Source organism: Malania oleifera, chromosome 3, assembly GCF_029873635.1.
Source record: "Malania oleifera isolate guangnan ecotype guangnan chromosome 3, ASM2987363v1, whole genome shotgun sequence".
Lineage (NCBI taxonomy): Eukaryota > Viridiplantae > Streptophyta > Magnoliopsida > Santalales > Ximeniaceae > Malania > Malania oleifera.
In genome coordinates, this window is record NC_080419.1 from 87211742 (window position 1) to 87229821 (window position 18080).

Sequence of the window (18080 nt, forward strand, 5' to 3'; positions counted from 1 at the left end):
TAGTGCAATATATATCTCAAAGAACCCCATATCACACTCACGAACTAAGCACATAAAGATTAGACATCACTTCATTCGTGACCACATACAAAAGGAAGATGTGACACTTGAGTTTGTGAGCATAGATGAGCAATGGGGTGATATATTAACAAAACCACTTTAGAAGGATAGGTTTATCCAAATCAGACGTGAATTAGGCTTGATGCACAATAGAGAAGTTACTTAAAGATAAAATGAATTGAAGTGCATAACTAAGGGGGAGCAACTTGACCTGAAACTACTTTGGCTCTAAAATTAAGCATTTTCATATAATGAACTACACATTTAAACTCTTTTATGAAGACTTGATGCATCTTGATTAAAAGCATGAATATTGAACTGACTTGTTTGCATGCTTGTCTTAATGTTGATTGAAATACTATTTTGTACTCAACATGAAATTTTTTTTTTCTCCAAAACAGTTCTATTTTTGTCAGAAGAGAAATTTCTCTAAGTTGAGAAGTTTTTTTTTAATGATTATATCCTTTTGCCTTGGCCCTTTGTGTTGATGTCAAAAGGGTGAGAAATATTTCCTAGCGAAATTGGGCATAAATCTTGTGTAAGAAAACTTGGGGGAGACTTAACTATGTAAACTGTTTTAAAAATCTTTATTGTCTTCATTCTACAATATGTTTAGATTACATTGCAATAATTTTTAATCATGCATATTCATAGGGGGAGCCTTTTTAGGCTAAACCCAAATGGTTGCTCATGTATTTGTCATCATCAAAAAGGGAGAGAATGTTGACTCTATGAGTTCAATCTCATTTTCATAATGACAAATCACATAGTATCTTACCTATGCATTGAGTTTTTGAACAAGATCATTACTTAGCTTGCAAGGATGGTAAGGATGCTATGAAAGTCATGAGGAACTTGAAGCACATACAGTTTAGCTCAGTCCACGGAAGTAGAAGAACAAAAGGATGAAGAAAACTCAGTCTTTCAGCTGTAATTTGTATTTAGTCTTGTTTGTATTTACATGTCTCATAAGATATGATAGGAAGCTCAAAATGACCAATAGACTGACCCTAGGATGCATGTTTTTCATGAAATATTCATATACACTTGACCTAGGTTGGATTTGTATTTTAGAAGGTTAATAGGGCTTAAAAGAAGGGCACTCGTCAACTAGTCCCTTGGCCTCGTTGATGAGCAAATACCGAGTCCCTAATTTTCTCAGACAAGCCACTCGTTGACTAATCCCCCGGTCTCGTTGACGAGTGAGTGAAGGACACTCATCAACGAGTCTGCAGACAGACCTGACGCTCTAGTGCTCAACGGGCAGTATTTTTCTTTAATAAAATTATTTTTAATGATCCAACAGGGAGAAAACATTTAGATGTCAAAAGTGTATTTCAATATCAACCCTAGAAACTTGTTTTAGCACTCTTGCCTACATTCTCTCACACTCAAATCATTGTTGGGCATTCTTTTCTTTTATCTTCAAGATCCAAGAGCATCCACTCACATCATCTTGCAAAGTTATATTGATCTTGAGGTCTGGTGAATAAGTTTTTGTTTTAGGCATTCAAATCTTATTTTTCTACTTTCCTACTTACTTTATTTGATGTATCTATTGGGGGCAAAAACTTTAGTTTTCCATATATCCATTATTTGGAAAATCTTTTGGGAAAAAGTTTATACTAGGACTTGAATCTTTGAAGCATTCTCTTTTATATTGTTTTATTCAAAAATTTCTATTCTCTTATCTTACAAAAGTTATTTATGAGCAAACCCTAGATTCTCCAACTCATACTATTTGAAAAATCAATTTTTGGAGATATATTGCATTGGGTTTAGATCTTTGGAGAAATTCATTATACATATTCTCTCTTGAACTTCAAGTTATATCTTGTGAGAGTATTTAGATTTCATTGTATTCATTAGCTTATTGAGAAGCACTTGAGTGTATTCAAAATTATTTGTCATCACTTGTATTGAAGGTTCAGGTTGTGAACCGAGAGGAGGAAGTTACACCTTTTGTAAGCAGCAGATTCTAAGGAGGTAGCTATGCCTATTGTAAGCAGCAGATTGTAACGAGAAGCTCCATCCCAGGTTAAGGAGCGGTATAGTGGAATCCTTGGATAGTTTGCCCAAGGCGAGGACATAGGCCGTATTTGGCCGAACCTTGTAAAATCTGGAGTTTGCATCTCTCTTCCCTTATCTCATTTTATTTCAGCTTGCGTTTGATTATTTATTTCACATTTGCCTATTGTGTATGTCTTAAATATTTTTTGCACTTGAGATTGATTGGGTAATATTGAATTGTTTGAGATATACATAGCTTGAATCTATTAGGTTGTGTAATACTAAAATCTGTGTATCTCCAAATTTGTACTTGTGTGGTTGGGCTTTCAAAATTAGGAATTATGAGAATTAAATATTTTTAAATACCCAATTCACCCTCCTCTTAGGATTACTCCTAAAATCACAGTTTGGTTGCCAACTAGTATGGCGACTTTTTTGAAAACCAAGCAAGTGTGGATAATCAAACCATTGATTATCTAAATCACCCTATTTATTTTATAAAATGGAGTTACTACTTGATTTGTTTTGAAAAGGAAAATTAAAACAAAACATTTAATAAAAATTATGTTTGGGAGTATGATTGTGAACAATTGTGAACACAAAAGGTAGTCTCTTCAATTCCTTTTTGGTGGAATTTAAAGCACTAGCACCCTTAACACCTATTCTATAAATGATTACCGTACTTACCTTGTTTGTTCGTGTGTCTCTCTTAAGAAAAAAAATTATTTTTTTATGAAAAAAAATATTTTGAAATCATGGAGAATGAAGTAAGCAAGAGCCGATCGACCTTGCCCATCGAGGTTAGTTGATTGCGTACAACAGTTTATCCTTTTTTGGTATTTTTACAAAAAAAAAAAAAAAAAAATTGATGTCCAATCCCACTTTTGAAAAGGCTTTAGTATGGTCTATGCAGAGCACTTAACCTCATGGAGACCCTACTTATGCCTTTCCAAAACAAGCAAAAATTCATAAACAAACTTAAAAAGAAAAAATGAAGAATTTTTTTTTTTTTTTGGTTTTTGGTTGATTGGCTCAATCTACTAATGCAGACTACATATATATTCTCTAGAGAGGAATTAAACCATCTGTAGTTCATCAAAATATTTCAAATTAGAATTTGGAAAACATTTTTGATGATTTTTGAAATTCTTGGAAAAACTTTTTGTTGAAAAATCTCCACTTTATTTTTTTTAAAAAAAGCTTTAATTTTTCAGTGAACTCTCTAAAAAAATAGAGCCTTGAAACCAAATTAAAGTTGAAAAAGAGAATAATTTTCCATCCCTAAGCCACTTAATAGATGATTACTTAAAAAAAAATGTCATTTTTATTACTTTTTAACCTTGAAAAATTGGTGATTTTTTTTTTTGTTGTGGGAGAACCACAAGCCTGACTTTAAAACTCATTGAAAGGAAAATTGAAACCTCTAGAAAATGTCCAAAAGCCATATCATGGACATTCATTCCAGAATTATATTTTGAGAAGTTTAAAACACTTGAAAACACTTAAGAAAGTGAATTTTTGATTTTTTTTTTTGTGAAAAAATCATTAAACCACATCAAAATATTAGGAAACATACTTGACCATATGCTATGGTGAGTGTTTCAATCCATTAGCATCATTTAAAAGCTAGAAAGGTTTAGAAAAAATGGCCAAAACTTGGCTTCTAAACTAGGTGGTCAACTGCCTTTAGAGGTCAATCAACCATCGATAGTAGCCACGGACTACATTTTTTAACAGAGAAGGTGGTGAAGTCGACTATGCTTGTAGGCAGGTTGACCACATGCATGTCTCTTTTTGGGGAAAAAGAAGAAGAAGAAGAAGCAATTTTATGTATTTTTGTTCAACTTTTTACCAATTCAGATCATGGTTCCCTCTATCTAAATCCTACATGACATCTTCACATCAATATTCATGACTTTCAAGGAAAAACAATTACAAAAACACATTTGTATTATAAAAATATACCCAATTTCATGCAAAAGGAATGACAAATTAAAACATGGAAATGACCAAAGTTAAAAAACATAGCAAATTTGTTTCAAATAGGGATTCACTCCTTAGAATGCACACATCCCAAAAAGCAAGAAGAGAAAAGGATGTAATTCTCTTCCAAGTTTTTCAAAGTAGAACTCACTTTTTTAACCTCAAGAGTAGTCAAATTTTCTCTATTTTTTATTTCCTTAGCTCTACTTGGATATGCTAGAAAAGCCTCCAACATGGTTTATTTATAGACCATGTAAAAATTGGAGAAAAATAATTTTAAAATTTTAATGCAAAAAATTCAAATTCAAACTAAAATAATCACCAACCAATAACTACTAATAACCTTGGTCATTACTTGGCATGTGACAACAATTAAGACACTTGGTACATCCAAATTTGTTGACCAATCAAATCAAAACAACTCAAAACTTCAAATCTTACCACCCCAAGAGGATCGATCGACCCTTATTGGATGGCACTAAAAATAGGAAAGGAGAAAGGAATATGTTGATTGCCCTTGGTCAACCAATCATTTAGTGGTGTTTCTATGATGTAGCCATACCTAAAACAAAACAGATTAGTGCGATTCTATTGAATATTTATGAACCCATAATCTTATTCCACACTTGCTTGGTCGCCATTCAAGTTGACGCATTTGGTTTGAACCCCTTGGTCCAAAATGTGTCAACAAAATGAAATTGGATGGAATGGATTTTGAAATTGGAAGGAATGTGTTGCGGGATAAAAATAGCAGGATGCTCCTTCGACTCCCGTTGACCTGAAAGAGGAAGAAAAGAAAGGCTTGGAGGACCCGGAGTGTACTCTAGGGGATCACTCCGATGCCTAAGTAAGAGGAATGCTTTTAAAAAGGCTAAATGCAATAGTATAATTGTGTTGAATGACTTACCTTGGCCTTTTCTCCGAATCTCTTCTTATAGGGGCTCGAGTTGACCGTAGGTTGGCTCGAATTTATTGTGCGGGGGCGTGAATTGCTCTCCAGCCATAAGTGCGTGCACCTATTACTCGACTATTAAAGTCGCTGGCGTGGATCTCTCCTCCTCTTGATTGGGTTGGAGCTGATTACTCATCTGAATGTCAAACTCAGAAAAGGTGCAAGATAGGTGTTGACCTGCCCTCATTGGTTAGGTTATTTTGGGCATATTAGTTGTCCCCCCTTTAATTTCAAATTTCTGGAAAGAATTTTGAATAATTGTTTTGTCTGCATCTTGGTTTAATGTTCCCAATCTATATTTGTTTCCTCTTCTTCTCCTTATTCTTCTTCTTCTTCTTCTTCTTCTTCTTCTTCTTCTTCTTCTTCTTCTTCTTCTTCTTCTCTTTCATTTTTTTTTTTTTTTTTGAATGAGGTGCTAAGCAACCTGTGCCGAGCTGTCCGAGCTGTTCATGCCGAACTATTTTGTCTGAGCTATTTTGTCCGAGTTCTTTGAAGTGTTGCTCGGGCTGAGCTGTTTTGCTGAGCTATCTTTACCCGAGCTGTCTGTGCCGAGCTGCTACGGCGAGTTCTTTGAGGAGTTGGCCGGGCCGAGCTGTTTTACCGAGCTGTTTTATCTGAGTTGTCCGTGCCGGGCTGTTTGTGCTGAGCTGCTTCGTCCAATCTCTTTAAAGAGTCGTTTGGGCCGAGCTATCTTGCCGGGCTGTTTGTGCCGAGCTGCTTCATCTGAGCTCTTTGAAGAGTCGTTTGGGCCGAGCTGTCTTGTCGAGCTGCTTCGTCCGAGCTCTTTGAAAAGTTGCTCGGGCCGAGCTGTCTGATCTGCTCCATTGAGGGACGTTGGCCGACCTGTCCATAAAGGGTATTCGGCCGACCTGTTCCTTGGAGGGAATTTTTGTCGACCTGTCCAACCTGCTCCATGTGGGGAAATTGGCCGGCTTGCTCTATGAAGGGAATTTGGCAAACATGTCCCATGGAGGGAATTTTTTCCGACCTGCCCGACCTGTTAAGGAGGGGGAATTGGCCGACTTATTCCATGAAATAACTTTGGCCGACCTATCCAACCTGTTCCTTAGAGGGAGTTTTTGCCGATCATCTGTCCGACCTGCTCCATTGAGGGGAAATTTGGCAGACCTGTCCAATAGAGGGATTTTTTGCCGATCATCTGTCTGACCTGATCGATGAGGGGGAATAGGCTGACTCAATCTGTTCCATGCATAGAAGTTGTCCGACCTCATCTGAGCCACGCTTATTTGTTGGGCTTTTTATTGGCCTGTCCATTCGTGCTTATCTGCTTGGCTGTTTTTGGCCTTTCGAGTCGTGCTCGTCGTTTGGGCCTATAAACCTTATGAGTCGTGCTCATCTGCTGGCCTGTTTTTGGCCCCACGAGTCGTGCTCGTCGTTTGGGCCTATAAGCATGATGAGTCGTGCTCATTTGCTGGGCTGTTTTTGGCCTTGCAAGCCATGCTCGTCGTTTGGGCCTATAAGCCTGATGAGTCGTGCTCATCTGTTAGGCCGTTTTTGGCTTTACGAGTCATGCTCGTTGTTTGAGTCTGTAAGCCTGATGAGTCGTGCTTATCTGTTGGGCCATTTTTGGAGCCACGCTTAGCAGCATCGCCTCAGCCACGGGTGTGTCATGCTTAGTGAGTCGTGCTCCTTTATTAGATGTCTCATTTGCACATTTTCCCGAGGTGTCGTCACATCCTTCTTTTCCTGCAAAAGTGATAAATGCATGCTTTAAATGCACCATACCTTGGGAAGTGGCTCGGATGAAACGTTCTCATTTATGGTCCCTTGTCTGACGTTGCGTCCGAGACGACGTAGTCTTTTTGAGGCGCCGTTTGTCCTCGGGAAGCCACGGTGTACTTATGTTAGAGATCTCCTGTGGGTTGATGGGATTATTTGCGTCCTTTTTCCCCTCGAGACGTAATCCTTTTTTGGAGAGGAGAGATTTGGAGATTCCCGCCTTAGGGATTCGTGCCCTCCTCTCTTTATAAAGGCTAGGAGACTTCTTCATTCTGCACATTTCTTCTGAGTAGAGGACTCCTTCGTTCTTTTCTCTTCTTCAATCAACGGAGTCTCCTATCTGTCGCTAGGTATGCTCCCCCTCTCTACTATATGTTTGTTTTGTTGTTCTTCATGTTCTTCACTGTTCTTGCGTTAACTTTGTGTTTTTTATCTTTTTTTGTAAGATGACCTTGCTGTTTATGTGAGGAATTTTACTATTTTGATATGCTTGGGCATCTTTTCTTCTTTGTTTTTGTTGGGTGCTTGCCCGTTTGATCTATTAGTAAGGCATTGTCTCATTCACGCTTTGTTTCCCCTCATGGAGTCTTCTTCGCAGCCTATGAGGGTTCTTACTATGGTGAGGAACGCCCGTTGTGGCCTCACCCCTTCCGACTTACAGAATGTTCGTTACTTCTTTGCTATACCATAGGGTATTACTGTTAGGTTACCCTCTGTTTCCGAGTCAGCCCTTAACCCAGGTTCCGGAGAGCTCTGCCTCTATACAGATTATTTAGATTTGGGTCTCAGGCTTCCTTTTCCCCCCTTTGTCTCTAGTGTATTATGTTTCTACCGGATAGCGCCTTCCCAACTTGTTCCAAACTCCTATCTCTTGCTCACCTGTTTTGCTGTCCTTTTGTTCTGCCTTGGCCACCAGCCAATAGTTCCTCTCTTCAGGAGTTGTTTTCAGATGCGAACACATTTTGTAAAGAAGGAATTGTACTATTTCAACTCTCTACCAGGCTGTAAACTTTTTTCATCGAGCAGCTCTTCCATACACAATTGGAAGTCTCGTTACTTCTTTGTTTCGGGAGAGTTGAACTACAAGGGCTCTTTGGTCTGGTCTTCTCCTCTTGATGGTAACGTGGTCTCTACCTTCTCCACCTTCTTCTGCAGGGCTACCAGTAGGTTATCCGCTGACTCAACTTTTTCCTTTCATCCCTTTTCCTTTGTAGTTCGGGTGCGCCACCTTCTTCCAAAGCTTTCACCTAACGAGCAGGTTATCTTGAAAGAGCTTCGAGCCCTTAGCGAGCAGGGTATTGTCCCTCATGAGGAGCTGCTCCAAGAGGGTGTCCTCGTTCAGTGGGGGATCAGCCTCGTTTCCTCAAGTCTCTCTTCGCCTTTGATTTCTATATGTATGTATCCGGACATTATCTCTATTGTTAGTGCTAACTCTTTTTCTCTACCCTTGCAGATATGGACTTCAGCAGATATGAATCTCTCATGGGGTAAGCCAGAAAGCAAAGGGTAAGCAGGAGTAGGAAGAAGAGAAGGGAGATCGAGGGGGAATCTTCCCAAAGGGATGCACGCGCTATAGGTGATTCAGGTGTACATCAAGAAGAGATCAACGTTGCTCCTCCTCCGATCCCTCAGCTTCTTACTGAAGCGATTTTTCATGAGCCGACCCGTTCTGCCTCTGCTCTCCGTCGGGCGGTGCATGCTGAGGATTTTGTACAGGCCCAATGTACTCTTCCTGACGCTCTTTCCGTGAAGATCCGCCACACCTCATACCAGGTGTATATTCTTCAACTGGCCTTATTCTTCTCCCCATATACATAGTTTTGTTGACTGTTTTGTGTTTTTGTGTTCTCCCTCGACTGGCAACGATGGCTCTGGCCCAAGAGGAGAAGGTTGCCAAGATGTACCGACAGACCTTGGATAATAGGGAGAAGTACGTTGTTGCTCAGAACGAACTGCGCGAGGCCGAGGTTTGTGAGCGGGCTCTGCAAGTCGAGATCGAGCGCCTTCATAGGGAGGAGTTACCTGCCAGGGAAGCTGCCACTGCTGCTACTGCCTCCTGAACTGCAGTAAAGGAGCACAAGGACTCCAACCAGTTCGTCATTGATACTTCCAAAGCATATCGGGTGGGATTCAAGAGGTGCCGGGACCAAGTCAAAACCAAACACCCTGAGCTTCCACTGGACGGTGTGAGCTCACATGGTTATGGCAATGAGAGTCCGGAATCCGCCGAAGATCTGGATGAGGATGAGGAGGGAAAGGAGGAGGAAGCTGGAGAGGGAAGTAAAGTAAGCTAGTCTGTAGGAACTTAACTTGTAATTTTTCAAACTTTATTGACGTAGTACAACTATTGTAATTGATACTTTTATTACAGCACTGCAAGTAGCGCTTTTCAAGAATAGTATTTTTTTAACATTTCCGAGTTCCATGTGTTTTTAATCTCTTTCTCCCCTACATCTTCCAACTTGTATGCCCCTGGCTTTATCTCTGTTGTGACTCTGTATGAGCCCTCCCAATTGGGCTTTAACTTGTGCGACCCTGACTTGGACAGGTTATTCCGTGCTTTTCTCATGACTAAGTCTCCTAGCTGGAAATTTTGTACTTTGACGCGTTTATTGTAGTACATGGCTACTTTCTATTGGTATGCTGCAACTTTTAGACTCGCCTGATCCTGTCTCTCTTCCAGTAGGTCTATTTCTGATCTGAGCTCTTCATTGTTGGTCTGCTCGCTGAAGTACTGCCTCCGCCAGGAGGGTATCCCTACCTCTACTGGGATGACCGCTTCTGTGCCGAAGGCGAGCATAAAAGGAGTTTCCCCTGTTGCCTCCCTCTTGGTGGTGTGGTATGTCCATATGAGTGAAGGGAGTTCCTTTACCCATCTACCTTGCATAGACTCAAGTCGCATCCTCATTCCATGCAGTATCGTCCGGTTCATATTCTCTACCTGTCCATTGCTCTGGGAGTGCACTACTGATGCGAAGACGAGCTTAATAGATAGGTCCGAACAGAACTTTTTGAAGCGTTTGTTGTCGAATTGCCTCCCGTGGTCCGTAATTATTGCCCAAGGGATTCCGAATCGGAAAACCACTACTATCCACACAAAGCGCGTAATGTTCCGCTCTGTTATGGTGGCTAATGGTTCGACCTCTACCCACTTAGTAAAATAATCTATTGCTACCAACAAAAACTTTTTTTGGCCAGTCGTCTATGGCAGAGGTCCGAGGATGTCTATCCCCCACTGCGTGAAGGGGCAAGGACTGGTCAGAGGGGAGAGTAGATTAAAGGGTACGTGTGGTACTACTGCGCATCTTTAACATCTGTCGCATCGTTTGACGAGCTCGAATGCGTCCTTCTTCATTATGGGCCAATAAAATCCCTGCCGCATGATCTTGTGGGCCAGAGCCCTACTGGCAAGGTGGTTTCCGCACACTCCTTCGTGGATTTCCCGTAGTATGTACTCCCCTTCCTCGTTGCTTAGACACCGAAAGTAGGGCAGTGTTAGGGATCACCTGTAGAGCTCCCGGCCCATCGGTGTGTATCTTGCAACTTTCCTCCTCAGCTTTAGAGCTCCTTATTGTTCTCTAGTAGGGATTTGTCCTGAAGGTATAGGAATAGAGACGCTCTCCAATCATCTTCGCTGATTTTGGACTCTACTGAGTTAATTCTGTCCTCGTCGTATGAGGGTCTCCCTATTCGTTCAAGATAAATAGCGTCTTTCCATTCCAAACTGGTTGCTGAGGCCAATTTTGCGAGTGCGTCCGCCTTTTTGTTCTTTGCCCTTGGTACGTGTTCTATGTCGAACTGAACAAATGCTTTTGTGTATTCTCGGGCCTTAAAGAGATATTTCTTCATTCTTTGATCCCTAGCCTCAAATTCTCCTTTCAGCTGCTCTACCACCAGCTGAGAATCACTCAATACCTTGATCTGTGCGACCCCTAATGCTTCTGCCAATCGTAGTCCTGCTAACAAAGCTTCATACTCCGCATCGTTGTTGGTTGCTCTGAACTCCAGCTTTAGTGCAGAAAAAGTTTCACTGCCGTCCGGGGCTGAAAGTATGAATCCAGCTCCCCCTGCAGCAGCGTTAGAGGATCCATCAACATGCAGTGTCCATACGTCCGACTTAGTGGATGAATCGGGGAGCCTCTCTGCTGTGAAGTCAGCGAGTACCTAGGCCTTGACAGCGGGCCTTGGTTGATACTGTATGTCGAACTCACTTAATTCGATTGACCACTTCGTCATCCTTCCTGAACTCTTCGGCCGCTGCAGAATTTGCCTCATTGGTAGGTTTGTTAACACAACTACCTTGTGGGCTTGAAAATAGGGCCTTAGTTTTCATGCCGCACAGATGATGGAGAAGGCGGCTTTTTCTGTCGAGCAATAGTTCTTTTAGGCTCCACTCAACACCTTGCTAGTGTAATATATGGGCTGATGCTTCTTGCCTTCTTCCCGTACCAGGACCGAGCTGACGATATTTTCCGTGGATGCTATATATAGGTAGAGGTCTTCCCCATTCTTTGCCTTTGTCAAGAGAGGAGGGGATCCGAAGTATTGCTTAAGTTGTTCGAAGGCTTTGGCCTGCTCCTCCCCCCATTCAAATCCTCCCTTCTTCCGTAGTGCTCTGAAGAAAGGTAAGCCTTTGTCCCCTGAGCAGGAGACAAACCTGCTGAGGGAGGCTATCCTACCAGTCAAAACTTGGATCTCCTTTTTAGTCCTCGGAGCTTCCATTTCCAGTAGCGCTCATATTTTCTCCGGGTTTGCTTCTATACCTCTATGAGTCACCATAAAGCCCAGGAACTTTCTTGCAGAAACGCCGAATACACACTTCGATGGGTTCAGTTTCATGTGGTACCAGCGAAGAAGCTCGAATGTTTCCCTCAAGTCTTTACAATGTTGCCCTACTTCCATGCTTTTTACCAACATATCGTCTACGTACGCCTCCATTGTTTTTCGAGCTGATCTTTAAAGATTTTGTTCACCAACCTCTAATATGTGGCCTCTGCATTTTTTAAGCCAAAGGGCATCACCCGATAACAATATAAACTCCTTTCGGTGATGAAAGAAGTTTTTTCCTTGTCAGTTCGACTCATAGGGATTTGGTTGTACCCTGAGTAGGCATCCATGAAACTGAGGAGCTCGTGCCCTGAGGTCGAGTCCACTAGTTGATTGATTCGAGGAAGAGGGAAGTTGTCCTTCGGGCATGCCTTATTCAGGTCCGTGAAGTCTATGCACGTGCCCTATTTTCCATTCGACTTCTTTACTAGAACAACGTTGCTCAGCCACTCCAGGTAGTCTACCTCCCGGACGAAGTTGGCCTGCACCAACTCTGTCACTTCCTCATCGATTATTTTGATACGCTCCATCGCGAAGCACTTTTTTTTTTTGTTTCACAAGTCAGTGATTGGGGTCAACCTGCATCCTGTGCTCTATGACTGTAGGATCAATGCTGGGCATATCTACGGCCGACCAAGTGAACAAATCAGCGAATTCGTCCAACAGTTCGCTCAGCTCCGCTCTCAAGGTGTTGGGCAGGTGACTTCCGATCTGTACACTTCTCTCCTGGTGGTCCTTCAGGTGTATATGCTTGATGTCTTCATCTAATATACTAATTTGGGGATATTCTCCCCTCACTTCTAGATCTTCCACCATTAGAGTTTCTCTAACCTCCATCTTCCCTTTCAGGGCCATTACATAGCAGCTCCGAGCAGCGGCCTGATCTCCTTTGGAAAATCCAATCCCTTGGGGTGTTGGGAATTTGATTTTGAGGTGGTATGTTGATGTTATAGCGCGAACTGCGTTGAGGAAATGGCGACCCAAGATGACATTGTACACCGAAGGTCAGTCGACAACAAGGAATTTCATCAGTGTCGTGACTTGCTGCGGGTTCGTCCCCATTGTCACCGGTAACGTAATTATTCCTAAGGGGTGAACAATGTCTCCTCTGAATCCTACCAGGGGGGTCGAGATCGGTTTGAGTCGTTCCTTGCCAATCTTCATCCCGACTAGGACCGACCAGAACATGATGTTAGTCGAGCTCCCGTTGTCTATCAATATGCGTCTAACCATGTGATTGGCCACAAGTAGGGAGAGCACCAGGGCATCATCATGTGGCTACTGCACCCCTTCTTTGTCTCCGTTGTCAAAAGTTATGACATCATCTTTTTTGTTTCGTTTGCTACTAGTTTCCCCCTTCTCCATTGATAGCACCTGTTTAGCATATCTTTTGTGGGCACTCCCGCTATCTCCTCCACTAGCGGATCCTCCGAAGATCACCGCGATCTCGCCTATGACCTGCTCGTCTTTTTATTTTACGCCATGCCTTCTCTGTTCAAGAGGTTCCCGCACGAGATCTTCTCTTTTCACAAACTTTGACAGGTGTCCTCTTCTTATTAGGACTTCGATTTATTTCTTTAATTGAATGCATTCTTTTGTCCCGTGGCCGTGATCCCTGTGGAATGCGCAGAACTTGGACATGTCCCGCTTATGAAGAGGTGTTCGCGTGGGATCAGGCCACGAGATGTAATCCTTCTTTCTGATTTGCATCAGTAATTCCGAGCGCGGTATGTTCAGGGATGTGTAGGTGGAGAACTTGTTGTGTTTTCCTCTCATCTTTTGACCAGCGTGCAGCGCACTAGTCTCGTGTCTTTTTGCCGATCTATAGGAATCTCTTGTTTCCCTGCTATTGTTTTTCCTTTTCCGCTCTATGCGACTTCCTTTCGTATCCATCATCTCCTCCAGATTGATGTACTTCTGCGCTCGGACCATCAGCTCCCCCATGTCTATCGGCGACTTTTTTCCCAGCGAGTATAAGAAGCTTCCAAGCTGGAGAGCCGTTGTCAGGGCTGCTAAGGCCACCCCCATGTTTAAGTTGCGGATTTCTAGGGTTGCCGTGTTGAAGCGATGCATAAAATTTTTCAGGGTCTCCTACTCTCCTTGCGCCATACTCAAGAGATGGCCAGTTGTTTTAGCAACTCTCCTGCTGCTAAGGAAGTGGCAAGTGAAGAGTTGTTCCATGTCTGAGAAGGAACTGATGGATCCGGGTCGTAGCATTCAGTACTAATCTCTGGCAGTACCCTTAAGGGTGGTCGCAAAAGCTCGACACATGATTGCGTCTGGAGCCCCTTGCAACTGCATTAACATTTTAAAATTATCCAGGTGATCAATTGGGTCAGATAAACCTTCGTACCTGTCAAAGGTGGGCATCTTGAATCTACTTGGCAATGGAGCCTCCATGATTTCTTTATTGAATGGCAGCTCCGAAGACCTCAGGGATGCTTCCCCATAGTAGGGTTTGGTTCCGCCCTCTTTCATCATCTTCTCTATGATCTATCTTTTTGATTCTTTCTTCGAGTTCCGTAGATCTTTGTTGGTTGACGCCCACACTGTTTGCATCTTCTACCTTCTTGTTAACGTAGGTTTTCTCCTTGTTCTCCACTGGTTTGTTAGCCTACTTGTTTGCGCTGGGGTTCTCTTGCGGTTGGTGGAGGACGTGTCCTTCTTGACTCTTTTGTTGTAAGAATCAGCTGAGCATGTCCTTCATTTCCTTTTGGAAAGCGAGGAACTCTTCCCTACCAACACCAGTTGACTCAGTAGGCGCGGAATGAATGGATTGGGATGATCCTTTTGCGGCAGGGATGGAGGTAGAACTGTGGGAGGTCGGCATTGTTGGAAGGTCGAAAGTCGAGAGCAAGATATGATCGCCTCTTAAAAGCTGTTCCCACAGACGGCGCCAACTGTTGTAGGATAAAAATAGCCAGATGCTCCTTCAACTTCCGTTGACCTGAAAGAGGAAGAAAAGAAAGGCTTGGAGGACCCGAAGTGTACTCCGGGGGATCACTCCGATGCCTAAGTAAGAGGAATGCTTTTAGAAAGGCTGAATGCAACAGTATAATTGTGTTGAATGACTTACCTTGGCCTTTTCTCCGAATCTCTTTTTATAGTGGCTCGAGTTGACTGTAGGTTGGCTCGAATTTATTGCGCGGGGGCGCGAATCACTTTCCAGCCATAAGTGCGTGCACCTATTACTCGGCTATTAAAGCCGCTGGCGTGGATCTCTCCTCCTCTCGATTGGGTTAGTGCGATTCTATTGAATATTTATGAACCCATAATCTTATTCCACACTTGCTTGGTCGCCATTCGAGTTGATGCGTTTGGTTTGAACCCCTTGGTCCAAAATGTGTCAACAAAATGAAATTGGATGGAATGGATTTTGAAATTGGATGGAATGGATTTGTAAATCTTTATCGCTTGATTTCTGCATTCTCTTCATTTGAATTTTCATTACATTTTGTTTCCAAACAAATCTTGACATAAATGTATGGTGTGTTGCAAACAAAATTGTACAATATTTTTATAAGGGTAGGTGTTATTGACACTCTAAAAGATATTATTGGCATTTCATATTCGTTTTATCACGTATTAAATTACAAATTTATCCTTTGAGTTTTTGCAAGTGAAAAGGGAAAATAGAGGACAAATTTGTGATTTCATTGAAAAAATAAAGGGGTAAAATTGTCCTTTGATACACATGTAAAAATAAATGTTGACTACTAAAGATGTAACATCCTCAAAATTCTTACCATTTTTTATATATATATGTCAGTATCTGTGTATCTACACCCATACCTAAGCAGCAGAAACACAAATCATACAACCATTCACATATATATTATACAATACCAGAATCCAGTATATACAGACCATAACCATACAAAAATACCCCTCCAGCATCATCCACTCAAAAATATACACAACTCTGTCAAAAACTCACTCTATAACCAGGGTAATCAAACTACTCTCTATCCGCGAGCCTGATCTGCTCGCCTAAATGGTTCACCTGAAAAATGTTAAAGTAATGGGGTGAGTCGACGCTCAATAAGTGGAAATATGTAATTACTAGTGCGTGGCAACTAAGTTAAGAATACCTTTAAATAACGACTGAATTGTAATACAATAAATAATCTATAAAGCATATCTTTCTTTTCATAATTTAAAATATAACAGTATCATTTATATTTTCTATTTTTCATACTACTGATATCATACTATAATCATCATATACTATAAAGCTGTATACATATACATAATTGTGCTTATTCCTGGGACTTTGTATGTCATGATTTGACCCCTTATGACAGGGTTGTGCAGCCCGTAGGCGGGACTTCATCTGGTCGACCCTCTAGATAAGTCAATATACTCTATACTACCTTAATCCGACCAAACTGCATCCACTCCTAGGCTCGGTACTGGCTACTACCTCGTCAAACCGGCCCCCTCCACCCAATGATCTGGGGAGCTGCATACTCTTCAAGCACGGTCGACGGTACCCTACTATCTAAGATATGTGGTTGGACTCTATCTGTATATAGTAACGGTACCGTGCTCTGTAATCTATATTTGTACTATATCTATCGGTAATCTTTCCACAAGGATCTAATACTATATATATATATATATATATATATATATATATATATATATATATATATATATATATATATATATACTCTTTTACTATTTTCAACATGTCTCCAGAATTACCATAATGCTATCTTTCTGTATTGTAACTACTGTAATCTCTGTATATTGTATCTGTAGCATCTTGATGCTACCTCTGTATATCTGTCTGTATACTCTGTTTGTATACTCTGTATGTTATGGTAATAGGAAACATGTCATACTATAACTTTGTATATACTATTCTGTATAAAGCTGTGATATATATATATATATATATATATATATGTCTATATCATCAAACTATTCATATAAAAGCTGTATATGCATGTAAATTTCTCTGTATAATATCTGTGAATATATATTTATATCTGTATATTTTGTATGACTCCATATACTGGGAAAAACTATATAAACTATATATACTATCTATATCTGTGTATTTAGTATAGTATGATACATTATAAAAGTTGTATAAATCCTTCATCACATGAAAATCTACTCAGGTCACACAAGTATTTAAACTCATATTCTGTAAATACTGTATAATAAACTAGTATAAATATGTGTCTATGAAATCTCTAATAGCATTATGAAAACTCCTAGTATAGCATATTTCCCTTACCTTAACTCTGAAAAACCCTTATAAAATTCTGGTTCTATACTTGCAGGGTTCCTAACTCAACATCCTGAAAACATAATCCTCCATAACAAAATATCAGTATTTTCTTACCTACAACATTTTTTATAATTGAGGGAAAGACAAATTTTGAATAAAATGTCTTACCCTGAGATTGTGACGAAATCCAACCCAACTTTTCCAACGATTAGCTTTGGTAGACTTGCAAAGAACTTTGTCAGGAACGTTGTGGTAGCCTTAGATCTTCAATCAGGCGAGAAACAAGCTCGGAAACGAAGAGAGAAGTGAGAGAGAGACGTAGAGAGAGAGAGAGAGAGAGAGAGAGAGAGAGAGCAGCGTTAAAAATGGATAAAAATCCAAGTTTTAGCTATTTATTGGACTGGACTTATCGATGAATCACATCATCTTGTCGACGAGTCCTTCAATAATTTCGTCGACTAAATCCACTCCTCGTCAACGAAATTCAGTTTGCTCAAAAACCTCTTTCGGTATTTTCTCGTCGACGAGACATGACTTTGTCGACGAAGTCCCTTATACACTTATCGACGAATCTCCTGTATTCGTTGACGAAATCCTGTGGAAAATCTTTCGGGTTATTTTTCCAAAATGCAATGTTGTCGACGAATGCGAGCGTTTGTCGACGAAACCCCTCCTTTCATTTTTGTTTCCATTTTCCTCTCTCTCTCTCTCTCTCTCTCTCTCTCTCTCTCTCTCTCTCTCTCTCTCTCTTAATATTTAAATATCATTATTTTTTTTCGGGTACTTACAAAAGATATCTTTTGGAGTGCCAATAATGATCCCCTCTTTATAATTCTTAATAAAATTTAGATATATTTTAAAACAAATTAATTATATATTGACATAATTTAATTTACAAATGTTAAAATATTAATATATAAATTTTTTACAAATTTATATTTTTAAAAAATTTAAAAAATAAACATGAATATGAGATAGTTATGTAAATAGAAGTACATGGAAAATTTTTGAAGTTGTATGTGATTGAAAGGAATTCCTTAATTAAAAGTATGTGAATATTAAATTTTAATATTACACAACTTTATATGGAACCGTGCAGTTTTCCTCAATTTGGTGGTGGCTTATCAAAATTGATGTCTTGGGTCATAAAAAAAATTAATAAGTTTACTAATTATGGTTCATACATTTTTTTTTCATTTTTTCAAGGAAAAAAAATACTAATGTAGGAATTCTTTTAATGAACATATTAATAAGTTTATTAATTAT